The sequence below is a fragment of the Pseudophryne corroboree genome, chromosome 3 (assembly GCF_028390025.1).
Source record: "Pseudophryne corroboree isolate aPseCor3 chromosome 3, aPseCor3.hap2, whole genome shotgun sequence".
NCBI lineage: Eukaryota > Metazoa > Chordata > Amphibia > Anura > Myobatrachidae > Pseudophryne > Pseudophryne corroboree.
Window position 1 is genome coordinate 331,670,074 of NC_086446.1, and position 21,551 is coordinate 331,691,624.

The 21,551-nt window shown below is 37.2% G+C and overlaps 9 non-coding genes across 9 annotated transcripts; all 9 read left to right on the plus strand.

The window, feature by feature from the left end:
• Positions 1-619: 619 nt before the first annotated feature.
• TRNAP-AGG (transfer RNA proline (anticodon AGG)) lies at positions 620-691 on the plus strand. Its single transcript has one exon. It is a non-coding gene; the product is annotated as a tRNA-Pro (tRNA).
• A 1,751-nt stretch (positions 692-2,442) lies between these two features.
• On the plus strand, positions 2,443-2,514 carry TRNAP-AGG (transfer RNA proline (anticodon AGG)). Its single transcript has one exon. It is a non-coding gene; the product is annotated as a tRNA-Pro (tRNA).
• Positions 2,515-12,672: 10,158 nt separating this feature from the next.
• On the plus strand, positions 12,673-12,744 carry TRNAP-AGG (transfer RNA proline (anticodon AGG)). The gene has a single exon. It is a non-coding gene; the product is annotated as a tRNA-Pro (tRNA).
• An 848-nt stretch (positions 12,745-13,592) lies between these two features.
• TRNAP-AGG (transfer RNA proline (anticodon AGG)) lies at positions 13,593-13,664 on the plus strand. Its single transcript has one exon. It is a non-coding gene; the product is annotated as a tRNA-Pro (tRNA).
• Positions 13,665-14,509: 845 nt separating this feature from the next.
• On the plus strand, positions 14,510-14,581 carry TRNAP-AGG (transfer RNA proline (anticodon AGG)). Its single transcript has one exon. It is a non-coding gene; the product is annotated as a tRNA-Pro (tRNA).
• Positions 14,582-16,555: 1,974 nt separating this feature from the next.
• TRNAP-AGG (transfer RNA proline (anticodon AGG)) lies at positions 16,556-16,627 on the plus strand. The gene has a single exon. It is a non-coding gene; the product is annotated as a tRNA-Pro (tRNA).
• A 1,759-nt stretch (positions 16,628-18,386) lies between these two features.
• Positions 18,387-18,458, plus strand: TRNAP-AGG (transfer RNA proline (anticodon AGG)). Its single transcript has one exon. It is a non-coding gene; the product is annotated as a tRNA-Pro (tRNA).
• Positions 18,459-19,307: 849 nt separating this feature from the next.
• Positions 19,308-19,380, plus strand: TRNAP-AGG (transfer RNA proline (anticodon AGG)). Its single transcript has one exon. It is a non-coding gene; the product is annotated as a tRNA-Pro (tRNA).
• A 1,975-nt stretch (positions 19,381-21,355) lies between these two features.
• On the plus strand, positions 21,356-21,427 carry TRNAP-AGG (transfer RNA proline (anticodon AGG)). Its single transcript has one exon. It is a non-coding gene; the product is annotated as a tRNA-Pro (tRNA).
• The last annotated feature ends 124 nt before the right edge of the window (positions 21,428-21,551 follow it).

Sequence of the window (21,551 nt, forward strand, 5' to 3'; positions counted from 1 at the left end):
AAATTACAGGTTTTTCTCTTGCCTTGCTTTTTTCTAAGAAACAATGAGTGGCTTAAAAGAATAGGCTCTTTTTGACAAACAAAAAGGTCAACAATTAATTGCAGGTTTTTGTTTTTTTCATTCTTCTTGGTCTGTATGCATAAGTTGCACACAGTATGAGACAAGTCTTAGGTTCCAACTATCAGAAAAGTTAAAACTCTTTAGGAGCCCCTAAATCTTGGCACTGAACTTTCCAAATATGCATACTTGGACAAAAATAAACCTTAAGGAAACATTTTAGCTATGCTACCAATACATTTTTAAATTGTTATGGTATTTTTAAAATGTAACATCTTTTTTTCCAGCTTATTGCATTTTTTTATTAAATAATTTGAGTTTTACTTTAAAAATGGTAAAATCTGAATAAGAAATTATTTAGCTTGTGGCTTGTTGGTCTGGGTGTATGATTTTTGCTTTGGGTGGAAAAGGCCCCAGGTTCATATCCTGGATTAGCCTGTTTTCTCAGGTTCTTTAAAAGTGCTTAGTTCTATTATCTGATAGTATTTTAAAATACTTAATAATGTATTCCAACAGTTTCCCTTCCAATTTCATTAGTATACATGAAAATGCATGAACAGTTGGCTCGTTGGTCTAGGAGTATGATTCTCGCTTAGGGTGCGAGAGGTCCCGGGTTCAAATCCTGGACGAGCCCATCGTTTCAGGTTCTTTTAAATCCCATGGTTCCATTATCTGATTGATGTCAAAAGCATCAAGTGAATTTTGCATTTGAAAATCCATCAAAAAATATATACTTATGCATATTTAGTAAACTGTCAACCATTTGGTGGTATATTGGGTATACTGTAGATTCCATTTTGTCTAAGTAATCTTGAGTGGCTTCAAAGAAGTATCATTTTGACAAATTAAAAACTGTCAAAAAGAAATTACAGGTTTTTCTCTTACCTTGCTTTTTTCTAAGAAACAATGAGTGGCTTAAAAGAATAGGCTCTTTTTGACAAACAAAAAGGTCAACAATTAATTGCAGGTTTTTGTCATTCTTCTTGGTCTGTATGCATAAGTTGCACACAGTATGATACAAGTCTTAGATTCCAACTATCAGAAAAGTTAAAACTCTATAGGAGCCCCTAAATCTTGGCACTGAACTTTCCAAATATGCATACTTGGACAAAAATAAACCTTAAGGAAACATTTTAGCTATGCTACCAATACATTTTTAAATTGTTATGGTATTTTTAAAATGTAACATCTTTTTTTCCAGCTTATTGCATTTTTTTATTAAATAATTTGAGTTTTACTTTAAAAATGGTAAAATCTGAATAAGAAATTATTTAGCTTGTGGCTTGTTGGTCTGGGTGTATGATTTTTGCTTTGAGTGGAAAAGGCACCAGGTTCATATCCTGGATAAGCCTGTTTTCTCAGGTTCTTTAAAAGTGCTTAGTTCTATTATCTGATAGTATTTTAAAATACTAACTAATGTATTCCAACAGTTTCACTTCCAAATTCATTAGTATACATGAATAAGCATGAACAGTTGGCTCGTTGGTCTAGGGGTATGATTCATGCTTAGGGTGCGAGAGATCCCGGGTTCAAATACCGGACGAGCACATTTTCTCAGGTTCTTTTAAATCCAATGGTTCCATTATCTGATTGATGTCAAAAGCATCAAGTGAATTTTGCTTTTGAAAATCCATCAAAAAATATATACTTATGCATATTTAGTAAACTGTCAACCATTTGGTGGTATATTGGGTATACTGTAGATTCCATTTTGTCTAAGTAACCTTGAGTGGCTTCAAGAAGTCTCATTTTGACAAATAAAAAACTGTCAAAATGAAATTACAGTTTTTTCTCTTACCTTGCTTTTTTCTAAGAAACAATGAGTGGCTTAAAAGAATAGGCTCTTTTTGACAAACAAAAAGGTCAACAATTAATTGCAGGTTTTTTTTTTCTTTCTTCTTGGTCTGTATGCTTAAATTGCACACAGTATGAGACAAGTCTTAGGTTCCAACTATCAGGAAAGGTCAAACTCTATAGGAACCCCTAAATCTTGGCACTGAACTTTCCAAATATGCATACTTGGACAAAAATTTACCTTAAGGAAACATTTTAGCTATGCTACCAATACATTTTTAAATTGTTATGGTATTTTTAAAATGTAACATCTTTTTTTCCAGCTTATTGTATTTTTTTATTAAATAATTTGAGTTTTACTTTAAAAATTGTAAAATCTGAATAAGAAATTATTTGGCTTTTTGGTCTGGGTGTATGATTTTTGCTTTGGGTGGAAAAGGCCCCAGGTTCATATCCTGGATTAGCCTGTTTTCTCAGGTTCTTTAAAAGTGCTTAGTTCTATTATCTGATAGTATTTTAAAATACTTACTAATGTAGTCCAACAGTTTCACGTCAAATTTCATTAGTATACATGAAAATGCACGAACAGTTGGCTCATTGGTCTAGGGGTATGATTCTCGCTTAGGGAGCGAGAGGTCCCGGGTTCAAATCCCGGACGAGCCCATCTTCTCAGGTTCTTTTAAATCCCATGGTTCCATTATCTGATTGATGCCAAAAGCATCAAGTGAATTTTGCTTTTGAAAATCCATCAAAAAATATATACTTATGCATATTTAGTAAACTGTCAACCATTTGGTGGTATATTGGGTATACTGTAGATTCAATTTTGTCTAAGTAATCTTGAGTGGCTTCAAAGAAGTCTCATTTTGACAAATTAAAAACTGTCAAAAAGGAAATTACAGGTTTTTCTCTTGCCTTGCTTTTTTCTAAGAAACAATGAGTGGCTTAAAAGAATAGGCTCTTTTTGACAAACAAAAAGGTCAACAATTAATTGCAGGTTTTTGTTTTTTTCATTCTTCTTGGTCTGTATGCATAAGTTGCACACAGTATGAGACAAGTCTTAGGTTCCAACTATCAGAAAAGTTAAAACTTTATAGGAGCCCCTAAATCTTGGCACTGAACTTTCCAAATATGCATACTTGGACAAAAATAAACCTTAAGGAAACATTTTAGCTATGCTACCAATACATTTTTAAATTGTTATGGTATTTTTAAAATGTAACATCTTTTTTCCAGCTGATATGGATAAGTGAATACAAAATGGAAGCTGGATGTCAGTTTGTCTATTGCTTTAAAAGAAACTGTTGTTTTAAATGTGATTTTTATATGTTTGCAGAAACTTTGATTTTCAGACAAAACAAGAAGTAAAAGCCAGCTGCGCAGTGTATCACAAGACTGCGGTTAGCTAGTGTTTTGCAAAATAAGGAATTGTGTTTTGCAGAATAAAGAGAATTTAAATTATGTGAAAGGTAAAATGTATTTTGATATTAAACAGTCATAATCACAAGATGTTGAGCTAATTAATTGGAAATTCCCCATAAGGGGAGTATATGAATTAATAATATATTCTGATAAATGAATTGTGATTGGTTTATGTATATGATTGGTCTGCAAATTTGATTGGATCATGTAACGCTGTAATGACAAGTATATAAGATGAAATCAATGTGTCAATGTTCAGTTCATGATATTCTTTTATCGTGAGCCCTGTGAATTTCACAATGCAATAAATCTACCAAAGAGACTTCATTGTTCTTCAATTATTTGATACGGCTATATCATTCTGGAGGTTCCACCAAGATACTATCCAACATTGACACACGAAGAAGGAAGGTGGACTGGTGCCGGGGTACCTGGATCAACTGTGGCCACAGGTAAGAGCTGTTATCTTACTTCTGCTCCATGTGTCCCTGCCTCGGTCCGCTGCCTTTGTGTGTTATTGTTGGTTTGTAACTCTTTGAAGTCTTTTTGGAGATTGTGAGTATGGAACCAAATTGAATTTAACTGCATTTTATTACCAGTTACAGTGATTTGTATAAAGTTTTAAGATTTAAATTTCTGTGGTCATAGTTACAGATCACAATGGGATCTTTTGTCTGCCATATCTTGCTAAATTCAGAGTGAAGTCTGCGAGTGATTGTGAGTGAGATTGGCCGAGGCTTCACGCCGGCAGAGTCTGGACAGGGCCCAGGTAGGAGAGAGGCTCCGGTTAAACTCTCCTATACTCGATAGTATCAGGGATACTCACCCACTGTGAAAAGCACCTTGTACACAAAAAGGCCAAGCTTAGCAGAGTGTGGAACACGTGTGCCTGTTCAGAGCCGTGGCACCTGACGAGGTGGTGAGGTTTCCTAAGTGGAGTAATATCGCTATAAACAAGGGGAGCGTCCCTGTTTACCATTGTATTGGACATTGAGGCTGGACTTTAAAATAAAGATTAGCCATTACAATGGGTCAAGAGATGTCCACACCGAAGGGCTCTTCTATGTTAGAGATCCCGCACGGCAGTCCAGCAAGTGTGATGTATCAGAGATATGGAAGTGTGGCTGTGAAATTTCTCAGGAAATGGCATACAAAACAACCTGAAATACCTGTGATAGGAACCTTTGATATGCAGAAATGGACAGACTTAAGGGGTAAAATAAGAAAAAGGGAGGAGTGGAAAGCTTACACACTATGGCTGGAGGCATCTAATGTAACCCCGCCACCAGCCTACGTTGCACAAATGTCCTGTCATGTAAATAATGAAGGAACGTTACAATTACAACCAAGGCATGCTCCCCCACGGGTAGTGCAGGCAATGCCAGTAAAGACACTAAAACAAGAAAGCCCAGACCCACTAGAACACATACTCCCAGCAATGATGGCACTGGCTAATGCCCCAAGTGCCCCTCCAGTACAGGAGAAGAAAAAGGTAATAAAGGCTCTAGTAAACCCCAAGACTGGGAAGCATGACACTTACTTGGTGGGGGAAGATGGGATTTGGGTAGGGCAGATGGATTTGTTTGATGGGGATAGCGACTCTGCTGGAATTTACGTTTATGACCCCCTCAGTCAGACATACATAGCTCAGTATAATAACATCAATGGTGAAACTGTCACACACACTTTATGCAAGAACAAGCAGGGAAATTTAGTTTCTTATGAAGACAAATTACCAGTAATGGGACAGCATTTTGCAGACGTACACCCATCGAACATTTTGGCTTCTGGCACTCGTAGCACATCCACCCAGGGCAAACCACTTGCAACAATGCCTCTGAGAGTGGTAACTACAGATCGGGGTGCACAGTGGTCCATACATGTTCCTTGGTCAAAGGCTGAATTACACCAAATTTGCACAGAATTAGCAGATTATAGATAAAAGCCAGCAGAAGTCAAAACCAAACTCCAGCGCTTGTACAAAGTACATCAACTAACACATAGTGACATGGCACAATTATTTACTGCTTTGCTCACAACTGAAGAATACAAGAAGATCGCAATGGACCTAGGGTGGGATAAAGAGGACTTTAAGCCTCCCGTAGACGTTGCTAGAGAGGACCTGGACAAAGAGTGGAAACATTTAATGACAGCTTTTACAGAGCAGTTTCCTTGCCAGCCCAATTGGGGAAAAATAATGATGATTAAACAAGGTCCTACAGAAGCAGTTAGAGATTATTGGGGCAGATTTAAAACTGAGGTCCAAAATTATGGAGGCATTGAAGATATATTTAAGGAGCAAGTGCTTCAGCCCATGTTATCTGGAGCTTTCGTGGAAGGTCTTAAGCCTCAGGTAAAAACCCGCTTGACCATCAATGATCCTCTATGGCGCAAAAAGGGTCCAGAAGATCTGGTCACTCTTGCAATATACCATGAGGACAATTTGGTGGTCAAGAAATTGAACACAGAAACCAAGCTTATGAACCTACAGGTCAAAGCTGCACAAGCCACCTGTGACCTAGCTAATAGACCAATTGATTATAGCATGGGTGCCAGGCGATCATCAGACAGATCGCAGCTTACTTGTTACAATTGCCAGAGGAAAGGACACTTTGCAAGGGACTGCAGACGCCCTAAGAAACCAAGGCAGTCCCAGGCAAAGAAGGGCACCACAGAAAGTGATGAGGATTTACAATGACAGGATACCACAGCCCCCGTGAAGACCATGACTGTAATATCTTGTAACTCTCAAGAACCTACTATTGATTTAAAAATTGGAGACTTTAAACATTCTTTCCTAATTGACACGGGTGCTGCACGATCCCTAATAGCGGACAAGGTCACTTTACCTACCACAAACAAAGTTGTACATGCAGTAGGGGTGGCAAACAAAGTAATCCCCTTAAGGGAAACACAAGATGTAAAAGTAACCGTTGGACCCTTAACAGTGACCACTCCTTCTTGTTAGCAGCTGATGCCCCCACAAATTTATTGGGGAGGGATTTACTGTGTAAATTGGGATGCACCGTATTTTGCACTCCAGATGGGGTATACCTACAGGTACCAGATTCCAACAAGGACTTGGTCACCGATGCACTGCTCAGTGACCCTCCTTCAACAGAAAGGGTGGAACTGAATACCTTGGGAGTACTCCCCCCTGAAGTGTCTGAAATGTTATCAAATATTCCAGACCAGCTGTGGACCACGGGCTCCAACAATGTGGGGAAAATCCTAAATGCCCCACCAATAAGAGTTAAGCTTAAAGCAGGAGCAGTAATTCCCAGTAGACCACAATACCCCTTAAAGCCAGAAGCTGAACAGGGGGTGTTCCCAGTAATCCAAGAATTACTACAACAGGGGGTGTTGGTTAAAACCCAGAGCCAGGCCAATACGCCCATCTTCCCTGTGACAAAGAGTAATGGGCGTGGTTATCGCTTAGTTCAGGACTTGAGGGCAATTAATGCAATCGTTGAACCCTTGCACCCAGTGGTACCAAACCCAGCTACCATATTAATGCAGATCCCCGCAGACAGCACTCATTTCTCAGTGGTTGATCTGTGTTCAGCATTTTTCTCCATACCAATACATCCAGACAGTCAATACCTTTTTGCATTTACCTATAGAGGTAACCAGTACACCTGGACAAGGATGGTCCAAGGCTACCTTAATAGCCCTACAATTTTTAGCCAGTCCCTTGCTGAAAATCTTCAAAAACTCATCCTACCAGGTGGATCTACATTAATTCAGTATGTAGACGATTTGTTACTTTGTTCCCCAGATTTTGAAACATCAATTAAAGACACAGCTGAGCTCTTAAGGTTCCTTGCAACAAATGGACACAAGGTGTCCAAAGACAAATTGCAACTATGTCAAACAAAGGTGTCATATATAGGCCACTGTCTATCTGAAGGCCTCAGACACCTGTCCCCAGATAGGATTGCAGCCATTCAAAACATAAGGCTGCCCATCAGCAAAAGGAAGCTAAGGGGTTTCCTAGGAATGGTGGGTTACTGTAGAAACTGGGTACCTAACTACTCACAGCTGACTGCACCCTTGTATGAGCTGACCAAAGCTTCTGTACCAGAGCCCCTCATACATACAGAACAAACAACTATGTCATTTCAACAACTTAAAGATGACCTGACAGCGGCCCCTGCCCTGGGCCTGCCTAACTATAAACAAGTATTTTCTCTCTTTTGCCATGAACACCTAGGCCATGCCACGGGTGTCCTTACACAGTTTCATGGGGAAAAGCAAAAACCTGTTGCTTATTACAGTGCACAATTAGACCCAGTAGCACGTGGCCTACCTGTTTGCCTGCGAGCCATAGCAGCAGCTGCATTACTGGTAGACAAGTCAGCAGACATTGTATTGGGCTGTTATCTAAAAGTTTATGTTCCCCATGCCGTAGCAGCCCTGCTTACCTGTCAAAAGACAAGACATGTCACTGCAGCACGCCTGACAAAGTGGGAATTAGCCCTCATTATGCCCACAAACATCACCCTCATTAAGTGCAATATTTTAAACCCTGCAACACTTTTACCGGTAAATGAAACTGATGAGTTTCAGAGAGAGGAGTGGGGGGTAGTAGAACAACATGTCCCACATGATTGCTTAAAATATGTTGATGAGCAATCCACCCCTAGGGTGGACCTGGAGGAAACACCACTCCAGAATCCTGATCTGGTTTACTATGTTGATGGTAGTTGCCACAGACAAACAGAAACGGGTGCTACTCAATCAGGATATGCTGTGGTGGATGACACACAAACTGTTTTTTCCTCCCCACTTCCACCACCACACTCAGCACAGTTGGCAGAGCTCAAAGCTTTAACTAAAGCATGTCAGCTAGCTGAAGGAAAGACTGTAAATATATATACAGACAGCAGATACGCGTTTGGTGTTACACACGATTTTGGTGAACTGTGGAAACACAGAGACTTCCTAACAGCAACAGGCAATCCAATTGCACATGCAGAGGCAGTAAAAGAATTACTAGATGCTATACAACTGCCCTCACAGATAGCAGTTATTAAATGTCAAGCTCACATGACTGGCCATGATGAAGTTACAAAAGGGAACAGAAGGGCAGATGCTGCAGCAAAAGTGGCAGCCCAACAAAAGGTCATAGTGGAAAATGTTTGTAGGGTAGCTGATGTATGTATACCAAGTGAACAAACATTAATTGATATGCAAAAAGTTTGTGATTTACAGGAAAAGACCAAGTGGGAAAGTGCAAAGTGTACCCAAGACAACAAAGGCCTGTGGCACAGCTCTGAAGGTAAGCCTGTTGCCCCTAAATTACTCTTGCCAGCATTGGCACAGATGTCCCATGGACTGACCCATGCAGGTAAGACAGCCATGATAAGTCTAATCAAGACTTATTGGTATGCACCTGGCTTTGCGCCAGTGGCAACCAAGTACTGTGCTTCTTGCATCACCTGCTTGCAGAAGAATGCTGGAAGAGCAGTTAAAACAATGCCTTCACACATTCCCCAAACAACTGGTCCTTTCCAAATCCTACAAATTGATTACATTCAGCTTCCAAAGGTTAGGATGCTTCAGTATGTTTTGGTTTGTGTCGACACATTTAGCGGTTGGGTAGAGGGATATGCTGTGGCCAGTGCAACAGCAGCAATCACAGCAAAGAAACTGGTACAAGAATTTGTATGTAGGTATGGCATACCATATGTGATATCATCAGACCAAGGTACACACTTTACTGGATTAGTGTTCAAAAAGATGTGTCAGCTTCTTGGCATTAAACAACAGCTACACACCACATACCATCCGCAATCGAGCGGTAAGGTGGAACGCTATAACGGGACCATTAAAAATAAGCTGGCCAAAATATGTAAAGAAACCAGCTTGCAGTGGCCAGAAGCTTTGCCATTAGTGTTGCACTCGATCAGAACAACACCAAGGGGGGAGTTGAACATTTCTCCGTATGAAATACTGTTTGGAAAATTGCCCAATGTTGCTATTGCACCCGCATATGAACTCAGTAAAACAAATGACTTAACTGTGAACTATCTTATTTCATTAAGCAACCAGCTAAAGAAGATCCAAGCTACTGTGACCAGCACACAAGCAATCCCTGTGGAAGGTGCTTGTCATAATCTGCAACCTGGTGATGAGGTGATGGTCAGAAATTTCCTGAGATCGGGCTCGCTGACAGACCGGTGGGAAGGACCTTACCAAGTCTTGTTGACAACCCCAACTGCTGTTAAGCTAAAGGAGAAGACTTCGTGGATTGACTCCACCCACTGCAGAAAAGTCACGCCTCCTGAGACAGCACATGTGGAAGATATTCTCCAAGACTCCTCTGCACTTCACCAGTAAAACCAGCAAGTGAGTGGTTCGGGCATAATAATCCCTTGAGCCACTTGCCAACGCAGTATCTCTGTGGAGGGTACATAACTCCTAGAAGAGTACTGTGAAGATCAAGAACAACAAAGACAATGCTCAACAGGATGATGCTGATAAGTCAAAGGCCAGACCGTGGACTATGGGGGTGCATTCTCTCATGGGCATGTCCGATTACAATCATACTCATTGTGCTTGAGTGTTGTATATACATTCCAGGGTCTGTTAACAATGTGACCAGTCAAACAGGTAATGTAACACTTTACAATGAAATGTTATCCAAGACACGTGTGTGTAGGGCCTTACAAAAGAATGATTATGGAGGAGAATTTACAGGTAATTCCATGATAGCAATGCACAGTAAAATTGCAAAGGCTCTCAACACAACCAAATGTTGGATTTGTACCCACCTACCCATCAGTGTAGATGCAGGTATACCCCTCCTGGCTCATTACATAAGCACAGCAGACATGATAGACAGAGATTGGTCCTGCCATAGGCGAAAGAATGGTAGTCACATTTGTGCCAATAAGACACCTAAAGTACAGAATATAGTAGACTTCTCATATTTGGATGTTTCAAGCAGAGGTCTGCTGCATTCACCTGCTCTACAAGTAACCGCAGCCACAGGGAGGCCTGAATTTTGTTTAAGTGTCAATTCAAAGCCAGGCAAGTACAAGTTAAAAAGGAAGAAAACTGTATTCAGGGCAAAAAGACAAAACCTGGGATATACTAACTGTACTGGAGCCACATTTGTAGTTCAAAAGTCAAACAAGTGTACACTAAAAAACCTCAAACACTGTTGGCACTCAATAGATACAAATGGAGTATTAACACCTAATGACACCCTAGACCAGTTACTGCATGATGGGTGTACTCTTGATAACAGCACGTGTAGGGATGTCAATGGCAATAACACCAGGTATTTTATGATATACATAGGACTCATTTACACTAAAATATTTGGAATGCCCCTGCCTAAGGGTATGTATTGGGTTTGTGGCAAATGGGCATATTCATGGATTCCTTTAGGTGCCAAAGGACAATGTGTGCTCTCCTATGTAGTCCCCTTAGTGAGAGCCACTACTAAGCTGGATCAATACCCAAGAAATATCCCTGTAGAACATGATTTAGTGTCAAGTGATTTTACATATTTGAGACATCATAGCAAAAGAGAAGTGAAGAAAGGGGATGTATCTTTCAGATTTTCTGATGGTGAACGTACGGCTGGAACCCTGTTTCCTCTGTCCACTATCTATCTTGTGGAAAAAGTTGTGTCCCAAACCTTAACGGTACTAGATCAGATGGTAAGGGAATTGGTAGTTTCAATCAATCAGACAGTGGAAGAGCTGGCTCAAGTAAGAAAAGTGGCTTTACAAAATAGGATGGCACTGGATCAGCTGTTGGCAGCAGAAGGGGGTACGTGTGCAGTAGTAGGACAAGAATGTTGTACTTATATTGAAGATCACAGAGCTGAAATAAGTGCTCATCTGAGCAAGGTGGGAGAGTTGCAGCAGGAAATGAGAAGGTTAGGTGCTAGTGAAGGTTGGGAGCCACTTGGATGGCTAGGAAGAAGTATTGCAAAGCTTTTATCTGGAATATTGCAGTACATTGTGTTTGGTGCCCTGATTGTAGGATTCATATACTTTACCATCAAGTGTGGACCAGTAGTCTGTGTACAATGTGGTAAAGGATTTAAAAGGTTGAAAGTGCACCATGAAATGACCATTGTGGTGGTAGATGATGAGGTTCCACTAGAACAGGTGACTCAGGGAACTAGTCAGGGACAGCAGGAAAGACAGGTGGTATATGCTGATATGAGCAAGTCTTATGAAAGTTTACGACTCCAGGAACCTGAGCCCATATACCAGGCTTTAGAGGAGGATCAGGCAGGTAGGGAAAATACACAGCTTGCTAACTTTACTTATGAACTGAATAACAGGGTAGGAGTTAATCAGGATGAGTATGTTAGACATGAAATACAAGCGAGTTTCACCTAAATGTGTCAAAACCCTCTTAGCCAACACTAGAAGGTTCCTATAAAAAGAACAGGGATTCCCGTCCGGTGCGGTGAGCATTGACGCCAGGCCCATCCCCGTGAACCCACCTTTTCCCTATGTTGTGCGTCTACCTAACCCTCATTAGAAATTGTGAAACTGAACCTTCTGATTTGTGTATTAGAATGCCAAGTATATTGGCAGAGAGAGGAATGATATGGATAAGTGAATACAAAATGGAAGCTGGATGTCAGTTTGTCTATTGCTTTAAAAGAAACTGTTGTTTTAAATGTGATTTTTATATGTTTGCAGAAACTTTGATTTTCAGACAAAACAAGAAGTTAAAGCCAGCTGCGCAGTGTATCACAAGACTGCGGTTAGCTAGTGTTTTGCAAAATAAGGAATTGTGTTTTGCAGAATAAAGAGAATTTAAATTAGGTGAAAGGTAAAATGTATTTTGATATTAAACAGTCATAATCACAAGATGTTGAGCTAATTAATTGGAAATTCCCCATAAGGGGAGTATATGAATTAATAATATATTCTGATAAATGAATTGTGATTGGTTTATGTATATGATTGGTCTGCAAATTTGATTGGATCATGTAACGCTGTAATGACAAGTATATAAGATGAAATCAATGTGTCAATGTTCAGTTCATGATATTCTTTTATCGTGAGCCCTGTGAATTTCACAATGCAATAAATCTACCAAAGAGACTTCATTGTTCTTCAATTATTTGATACGGCTATATCACCAGCTTATTGCATTTTTTTATTAAATAATTTGAGTTTTACTTTAAAAATGGTAAAATCTGAATAAGAAATTATTTAGCTTGTGGCTTGTTGGTCTGGGTGTATGATTTTTGCTTTGAGTGGAAAAGGCACCAGGTTCATATCCTGGATAAGCCTGTTTTCTCAGGTTCTTTAAAAGTGCTTAGTTCTATTATCTGATAGTATTTTAAAATACTTACTAATGTATTCCAACATTTTCACTTCCAAATTCATTAGTATACATGAATAAGCATGAACAGTTGGCTCGTTGGTCTAGGGGTATGATTCTTGCTTAGGGTGCAAGAGGTCCCGGGTTCAAATCCCGGACGAGCCCATCTTCTCAGGTTCTTTTAAATCCAATGGTTCCATTATCTGATTGATGTCAAAAGCATCAAGTGAATTTTGCTTTTGCCTATACATCAAAAAAGTATATACTTATGCATATTTAGTAAACTGTCAACCATTTGGTGGTATATTGGGTATACTGTAGATTCCATTTTGTCTAAGTAATCTTGAGTTTCTTCAAAGAAGTCTCATTTTGACAAATAAAAAACTGTCAAAATGAAATTACAGGTTTTTCTCTTACCTTGCTTTATTCTAAGAAACAATGAGTGGCTTAAAAGAATAGGCTCTTTTTGACAAACAAAAAGGTCAACAATTAATTGCAGGTGTTTGTTTTTTTCTTTCTTCTTGGTCTGTATGCTTAAGTTGCACACAGTATGAGACAAGTCTTAGGTCCCAACTATCAGAAAAGTTCAAACTCTATAGGAACCCCTAAATCTTGTCACTGAACTTTTCAAATATGCATACTTGGACAAAAATTTACCTTAAGGAAACATTTTAGCTATGCTACCAATCCTTTTTTAAATTGTTATGGTATTTTTAAAATGTAACATCTTTTTTCCAGCTTATTGCATTTTTTTATTAAATAATTTGAGTTTTACTTTAAAAATGGTAAAATCTGAATAAGAAATTATTTAGCTTGTGGCTTGTTGGTCTGGGTGTATGATTTTTGCTTTGAGTGGAAAAGGCACCAGGTTCATATCCTGGATAAGCCTGTTTTCTCAGGTTCTTTAAAAGTGCTTAGTTCTATTATCTGATAGTATTTTAAAATACTTACTAATGTATTCCAACAGTTTCACTTCCAATTTCATTAGTATACATGAAAATGCATGAACAGTTGGCTCGTTGGTCTAGGGGTATGATTCTTGCTTAGGGTGCGAGAGGTCCCGGGTTCAAATCCCGGACGAGCCCATCGTCTCAGGTTCTTTTAAATCCCATGGTTCCATTATTTGATTGATGTCAAAAGCATCAAGTTAATTTTGCTTTTGAAAATCCATCAAAAAATATATACTTATGCATATTTAGTAAACTGTCAACCATTTGGTGGTATATTGGGTATACTGTAGATTCCATTTTGTCTAAGTAACCTTGAGTTTCTTCAAAGAAGTCTCATTTTGACAAATAAAAAACTGTCAAAATGAAATTACAGGTTTTTCTCTTACCTTGCTTTTTTTCTAAGAAACAATGAGTGGCTTAAAAGAATAGGCTCTTTTTGACAAACAAAAAGGTCAACAATTAATTGAAGGTTTTTGTATTTTTCTTTCTTGGTCTGTATGCTTAAGTTGCACACAGTATGAGACAAGTCTTAGGTCCCAACTATCAGAAAAGTTCAAACTCTATAGGAACCCCTAAATCTTGTCACTGAACTTTTCAAATATGCATACTTGGACAAAAATTTACCTTAAGGAAACATTTTAGCTATGCTACCAATCCTTTTTTAAATTGTTATGGTATTTTTAAAATGTAACATCTTTTTTCCAGCTTATTGCATTTTTTTATTAAATAATTTGAGTTTTACTTTAAAAATGGTAAAATCTGAATAAGAAATTATTTAGCTTGTGGCTTGTTGGTCTGGGTGTATGATTTTTGCTTTGAGTGGAAAAGGCACCAGGTTCATATCCTGGATAAGCCTGTTTTCTCAGGTTCTTTAAAAGTGCTTAGTTCTATTATCTGATAGTATTTTAAAATACTTACTAATGTATTCCAACAGTTTCACTTCCAATTTCATTAGTATACATGAAAATGCATGAACAGTTGGCTCGTTGGTCTAGGGGTATGATTCTCGCTTAGGGTGCGAGAGGTCCCGGGTTCAAATCCCGGACGAGCCCATCGTCTCAGGTTCTTTTAAATCCCATGGTTCCATTATCTGATTGATGTCAAAAGCATCAAGTGAATTTTGCTTTTGAAAATCCATCAAAAAATATATACTTATGCATATTTAGTAAACTGTCAACCATTTGGTGGTGTATTGGGTATACTGTAGATTCCATTTTGTCTAAGTAACCTTGAGTTTCTTCAAAGAAGTCTCATTTTGACAAATAAAAAACTGTCAAAATGAAATTACAGGTTTTTCTCTTACCTTGCTTTTTTTCTAAGAAACAATGAGTGGCTTAAAAGAATAGGCTCTTTTTGACAAACAAAAAGGTCAACAATTAATTGCAGGTTTTTGTTTTTTTCTTTCTTGGTCTGTATGCTTAAGTTGCACACAGTATGAGACAAGTCTTAGGTTCCAACTATCAGAAAAGTTCAAACTCTATATGAACCCCTAAATATTGGCACTGAACTTTCATAATATGCATACTTGGACAAAAATTTACCTAAAGGAAACATTTTAGCTATGCTACCAATACATTTTTAAATTGTTATGGTATTTTTAAAATGTAACATCTTTTTTTCCAGCTTATTGCATTTTTTTATTACATAGTTTGAGTTTTACTTTAAAAATAGTAAAATCTGAATAAGAAATTATTTAGCTTGTGGCTTGTTGGTCTGGGTGTATGATTTTTGCTTTGGGTGGAAAAGGCCCCAGGTTCATATCCTGGATGAGCCTGTTTTCTTAGGTTCTTTAAAAGTGCTTAGTTCTATTATCTGATAGTATTTTAAAATACTTACTAATGTATTCCAACAGTTTCACTTCCAATTTCATTAGTATACATGAAAATGCATGAATAGTTGGCTCGTTGGTCTAGGGCACAGGTTCTCAAACTCAGTCCTCAGGACCCCACATAGTGCATGTTTTGCAGGTCACCTCACAGTATCGCAAATGAAATTAGCTCCACCTGTGGACCTTTTAAAATGTGTCAGTGAGAAATTAATCCACCTGTGCACTTGCTGGGTTACCTGCAAAACATGCACTGTGTGGGGTCCTGAGGACCGAGTTTGAGAACCACTGGTCTAGGGGTATGATTCTTGCTTAGGGTGCGAGAGGTCCCGGGTTCAAATCCCGGACGAGCCCATCTTCTCAGGTTCTTTTAAATCCAATGGTTCCATTATCTGATTGATGTCAAAAGCATCAAGTGAATTTTGCTTTTGCCTATACATCAAAAAAGTATATACTTATGCATATTTAGTAAACTGTCAACCATTTGGTGGTATATTGGGTATACTGTAGATTCCATTTTGTCTAAGTAATCTTAAGTTTCTTCAAAGAAGTCTCATTTTGACAAATAAAAAACTGTCAAAATGAAATTACAGGTTTTTCTCTTACCTTGCTTTATTCTAAGAAACAATGAGTGGCTTAAAAGAATAGGCTCTTTTTGACAAACAAAAAGGTCAACAATTAATTGCAGGTTTTTGTTTTTTCTTTCTTCTTGGTCTGTATGCTTAAGTTGCACACAGTATGAGACAAGTCTTAGGTCCCAACTATCAGAAAAGTTCAAACTCTATAGGAACCCCTAAATCTTGTCACTGAACTTTTCAAATATGCATACTTGGACAAAAATTTACCTTAAGGAAACATTTTAGCTATGCTACCAATCCTTTTTTAAATTGTTATGGTATTTTTAAAATGTAACATCTTTTTTCCAGCTTATTGCATTTTTTTATTAAATAATTTGAGTTTTACTTTAAAAATGGTAAAATCTGAATAAGAAATTATTTAGCTTGTGGCTTGTTGGTCTGGGTGTATGATTTTTGCTTTGAGTGGAAAAGGCACCAGTTTCATATCCTGGATAAGCCTGTTTTCTCAGGTTCTTTAAAAGTGCTTAGTTCTATTATCTGATAGTATTTTAAAATACTTACTAATGTATTCCAACAGTTTCACTTCCAATTTCATTAGTATACATGAAAATGCATGAACAGTTGGCTCGTTGGTCTAGGGGTATGATTCTCGCTTAGGGTGCGAGAGGTCCCGGGTTCAAATCCCAGACGAGCCCATCGTCTCAGGTTCTTTTAAATCCCATGGTTCCATTATCTGATTGATGTCAAAAGCATCAAGTGAATTTTTCTTTTGAAAATCCATCAAAAAATATATACTTATGCATATTTAGTAAACTGTCAACCATTTGGTGGTATATTGGGTATACTGTAGATTCCATTTTGTCTAAGTAATCTTGAGTGGCTTCAAAGAAGTCTCATTTTGACAAATAAAAAACTGTCAAAATGAAATTACAGGTTTTTCTCTTACCTTGCTTTTTTCTAAGAAACAATGAGTGGCTTAAAAGAATAGGCTCTTTTTGACAAACAAAAAGGTCAACAATTAATTGCAGGTTTTTGTTTTTTTCTTTCTTCTTGGTCTGTATGCTTAAGTTGCACACAGTATGAGACAAGTCTTAGGTTCCAACTATCAGAAAAGTTCAAACTCTATAGGAACCCCTAAATCTTGGCACAGAACTTTCCAAATATGCATACTTGGACAAAAATTTACCTTAAGGAAACATTTTACCTATCCTACCAATACATTTTTAAATTGTTATGGTATTTTTAAAATGTAACATCTTTTTTTCCAGGATATTGCATTTTTTTATTACATAATTTGAGTTTTACTTTAAAAATGGTAAAATCTGAATAAGAAATTATTTAGCTTGTGGCTTGTTGGTCTGGGTGTATGATTTTTGCTTTGGGTGGAAAATGCCCCAGGTTCATATCCTGGATTAGCCTGTTTTCTTAGGTTCTTTAAAAGTGCTTAGTTCTATTATCTGATAGTATTTTAAAATACTTACTAATGTATTCCAACAGTTTAACTTCCTATTTCATTAGTATACATGAAAATGCATGAACAGTTGGCTCGTTGGTCTAGGGGTATGATTCTCGCTTAGGGTGCGAGAGGTCCCGGGTTAAAAATTCCGGACGAGCCCATCTTCTCCGGTTCCTTTAAATCCCATGGTTCCATTATCTGATTGATGTCAAAAGCATCAAGTGAATTTTGCTTTTGAAAATCCATCAAAAATTATATACTTATGCATATTTAGTAAACTGTCAACCATTTGGTGGTATATTGGGTATACTGTAGATTCCATTTTGTCTAAGTAACCTTGAGTGGCTTCAAGAAGTCTCATTTTGACAAATAAAAAACTGTCAAAATGAAATTACAGGTTTTTCTCTTACCTTGCTTTTTTCTAAGAAACAATGAGTGGCTTAAAAGAATAGGCTCTTTTTGACAAACAAAAAGGTCAACAATTAGTTGCAGGTTTTTTTTTTTCTTTCTTCTTGGTCTGTATGCTTAAATTGCACACAGTATGAGACAAGTCTTAGGTTCCAACTATCAGAAAAGTTCAAACTCTATAGGAACCCCTAAATCTTGGCACTGAACTTTCCAAATATGCATACTTGGACAAAAATGTACCTTAAGGAAACATTTTAGCTATGCTACCAATACATTTTTAAATTGTTATGGTATTTTTAAAATGTAACATCTTTTTTTCCAGCTTATTGTATTTTTTTATTAAATAATTTGAGTTTTACTTTAAAAATGGTAAAATCTGAATAAGAAATTATTTGGCTTGTTGGTCTGGGTGTATGATTTTTGCTTTGGGTGGAAAAGGCCCGAGGTTCATAACCTGGATTAGCCTGTTTTCTCAGGTTCTTTAAAAGTGCTTAGTTCTATTATCTGATAGTATTTTAAAATACTTACTAATGTATTCCAACAGTTTCACTTCCAATTTCATTAGTATACATGAAAATGCATGAACAGTTGGCTCGTTGGTCTAGGGGTATGATTTTCGCTTAGGGTGCGAGAGGTCCCGGGTTCAAATCCCGAACGAGCCCATCTTCTGAGGTTCTTTTAAATCCCATGGTTCCATTATCTGATTGATGTCAAAAGCATCAAGTGAATTTTGCTTTTGAAAATCCATCAAAAAATATATACTTATGCATATTTAGTAAACTGTCAACCATTTGGTGGTATATTGGGTATACTGTAGATTCCATTTTGTCTAAGTAATCTTGAGTGGCTTCAAAGAAGTCTCATTTTGACAAATTAAAAACTGTCAAAAAGGAAATTACAGGTTTTTCTCTTACCTTGCTTTTTTCTAAGAAACAATGAGTGGCTTAAAAGAATAGGCTCTTTTTGACAAACAAAAAGGTCAACAATTAATTGCAGGTTTTTGTTTTTTTCATTCTTCTTGGTCTGTATGCATAAGTTGCACACAGTATGAGACAAGTCTTAGGTTCCAACTATCAGAAAAGTTAATACTCTATAGGAACCCCTAAATCTTGGCACTGAACTTTCCAAATATGCATACTTGGACAAAAATTTACCTTAAGGAAACATTTTAGCTATGCTACCAATACACTTTTAAATTGTTATGGTATTTTTAAAATGTAACATCTTTTTTTCCAGCTTATTGCATTTTTTTATTACATAATTTGAGTTTTACTTTAAAAATGGTAAAATCTGAATAAGAAATTATTTAGCTTGTGGCTTGCTGGTCTGGGTATATGATTTTTGCTTTGGGTGGAAAAGGCCCCAGGTTCATATCCTGGATGAACCTGTTTTCTTAGGTTCTTTAAAAGTGCTTAGTTCTATTATCTGATAGTATTTTAAAATACTTACTAATGTATTCCAACAGTTTCACTTCCAATTTCATTAGTATACATGAAAATGCATGAATAGTTGGCTCGTTGGTCTAGGGGTATGATTCTCGCTTAGGGTGCGAGAGGTCCCGGGTTAAAAATCCCGGACGAGCCCATCTTCTCCGGTTCCTTTAAATCCCATGGTTCCATTATCTGATTGATGTCAAAAGCATCAAGTGAATTTTGCTTTTGAAAATCCATCAAAAAATATATACTTATGCATATTTAGTAAACTGTCAACCATTTGGTGGTATATTGGGTATACTGTAGATTCCATTTTGTCTAAGTAATCTTGATTGGCTTCAAAGAAGTCTCATTTTGACAAATAAAAATCTGTCAAAATGAAATTACAGGTTTTTCTCTTACCTTGCTTTTTTCTAAGAAACAATGAGTGGCTTAAAAGAATAGGCTCTTTTTGACAAACAAAAAGGTCAAAAATTAATTGCAGGTTTTTGTTTTTTTCTTTCTTCTTGGTCTGTATGCTTAAGTTGCACACAGTATGAGACAAGTCTTAGGTTCCAACTATCAGAAAAGTTTAAACTCTATAGGAGCCCTTAAATCTTGGCACTGAACTTTCCAAATATGCATACTTGGACAAAAATAAACTTAAGGAAACATTTTAGCTATGCTACCAATACATTTTTAAATTGTTATGGTATTTTTAAAATGAAACATCTTTTTTCCAGCTTATTGCATTTTTTTATTAAATAATTTGAGTTTTACTTAAAAAATGGTAAAATCTGAATAAGAAATTATTTAGCTTGTGGCTTGTTGGTCTGGTTGTATGATTTTTGCTTTGAGTGGAAAAGGCACCAGGTTCATATCCTGGATAAGCCTGTTTTCTCAGGTTCTTTAAAAGTGCTTAGTTCTATTATCTGATAGTATTTTAAAATACTTACTAATGTATTCCAACAGTTTCACTTCCAAATTCATTAGTATACATGAATAAGCATGAACAGTTGGCTCGTTGGTCTAGGGCACAGGTTCTCAAACTCAGTCCTCAGGACCCCACATAGTGCATGTTTTGCAGGTCACCTCACAGAATCGCAAATTAAATTAGCTCCACCTGTGGACCTTTTAAAATGTGTCAGTGAGAAATTAATCCACCTGTGCACTTGCTGGGTTACCTGAAAAACATGCACTGTGTGGGGTCCTGAGGACCGAGTTTGAGAACCACAGGTCTAGGGGTATGATTCTTGCTTAGGGTGCAAGAGGTCCCGGGTTCAAATCCCGGACGAGCCCATCTTCTCAGGTTCTTTTAAATCCAATGGTTCCATTATCTGATTGATGTCAAAAGCATCAAGTGAATTTTGCTTTTGCCTATACATCAAAAAAGTATATACTTATGCATATTTAGTAAACTGTCAACCATTTGGTGGTATATTGGGTATACTGTAGATTCCATTTTGTCTAAGTAATCTTGAGTTTCTTCAAAGAAGTCTCATTTTGACAAATAAAAAACTGTCAAAATGAAATTACAGGTTTTTCTCTTACCTTGCTTTATTCTAAGAAACAATGAGTGGCTTAAAAGAATAGGCTCTTTTTGACAAACAAAAAGGTCAACAATTAATTGCAGGTTTTTGTTTTTTTCTTTCTTCTTGGTCTGTATGCTTAAGTTGCACACAGTATGAGACAAGTCTTAGGTCCCAACTATCAGAAAAGTTCAAACTCTATAGGAACCCCTAAATCTTGTCACTGAACTTTTCAAATATGCATACTTGGACAAAAATTTACCTTAAGGAAACATTTTAGCTATGCTACCAATCCTTTTTTAAATTGTTATGGTATTTTTAAAATGTAACATCTTTTTTCCAGCTTAATGCATTTTTTTATTAAATAATTTGAGTTTTACTTTAAAAATGGTAAAATCTGAATAAGAAATTATTTAGCTTGTGGCTTGTTGGTCTGGGTGTATGATTTTTGCTTTGAGTGGAAAAGGCACCAGGTTCATATCCTGGATAAGCCTGTTTTCTCAGGTTCTTTAAAAGTGCTTAGTTCTATTATCTTATAGTATTTTAAAATACTTACTAATGTATTCCAACAGTTTCACTTCCAATTTCATTAGTATACATGAAAATGCATGAACAGTTGGCTCGTTGGTCTAGGGGTATGATTCTCGCTTAGGGTGCGAGAGGTCCCGGGTTCAAATCCCGGACGAGCCCATCGTCTCAGGTTCTTTTAAATCCCATGGTTCCATTATCTGATTGATGTCAAAAGCATCAAGTGAATTTTTCTTTTGAAAATCCATCAAAAAGTATATACTTATGCATATTTAGTAAACTGTCA